Here is a 1,027-nt window from a genome sequence, read left to right as displayed (position 1 = left end):
GCTGCTGCTGCTGCTGCAACTGAGCCCAAGTTCAATTCAGTGAAACCAAAGGCTAAAAGCCCAGGTTTAATCCCAAGGCCCATCCAACTGAGCCCAAATCTCAGCTCACTCCAAAAAGCTAAGGCCCAATTCACTGTGAAAGCCCAGTGCCTTCAAGGCTAATTTCAGTTCACTGAGCCCAAGCCTAAGTTTAAGGCCAAAGCCTAATGTACTTCAAGACCAACTAAGCCCAAGCTCATTTTACTATCAAATAAGCCTATAATCCAAAGGTACCCTAAGTCCAAAGCCCAAAAGGCTTCATAGCCCAATAGAAATTTAGAGCCCAAATAGCTAGAACACTACAAAACACTCCCAATCTCTGTGGATCGACCCGTACTTGCACGAGCTACAACCGACGACCGTGCACTTGCGGTATTACTGTAGGCCCGCGTTTCATTTCGCTTCATTTTTTTTACCCATCTTTTAGAAGCCTACCAGCTGCCTACGCACCCTCTCCGTTGCTTTAAGGGAACGTTATCCTTCTCCAAAGCTGTAATTACACTATTTGAATCCAAGCGAATCGATCTCTCTGGCGATTTTTGGATTTTTTGGCTTTTCAAACTTTCTGGCGCTCAAATCCTTGATCATCTTTGGTGATTAAGGATGGGGGAACAATCTGTGGGTGATTCAAGTCATCCAAAACTTACTTTTGCTAAAGTCGTTATGGGAAAAAATAAAAAAAATCACGTTTCAACTGATATTGATATTAGTTCTTTACCATACCCTATTTTCAAAAATGGTAAGCCGGCTATTGTGATTCCTCAAGATTATTATGAAGAAGGCTGTCAAATATGGCGATTTAGTCTCATCAGAAGACTGGATCTTAAAGGTGTTAAACTAAACGATATCAAAGTTAACTTGGAACAGTAATTGAGCCTTGGTTATGCTAGGGTTAAGTTTATTCCTATGAACCGTGGATTTTTTATTATCAAGTTGTTATCTCAAGAAGACAAAGACAAGGTTTACAAAGATGGTAACAAAGATCCGT

The sequence above is a fragment of the Papaver somniferum genome, chromosome 4, assembly GCF_003573695.1.
Source record: "Papaver somniferum cultivar HN1 chromosome 4, ASM357369v1, whole genome shotgun sequence".
NCBI classification, from domain to species: Eukaryota; Viridiplantae; Streptophyta; class Magnoliopsida; order Ranunculales; family Papaveraceae; genus Papaver; species Papaver somniferum.
The sequence above is the reverse complement of the archived record's forward strand: the minus strand, read 5'-3'. Positions refer to the sequence as shown.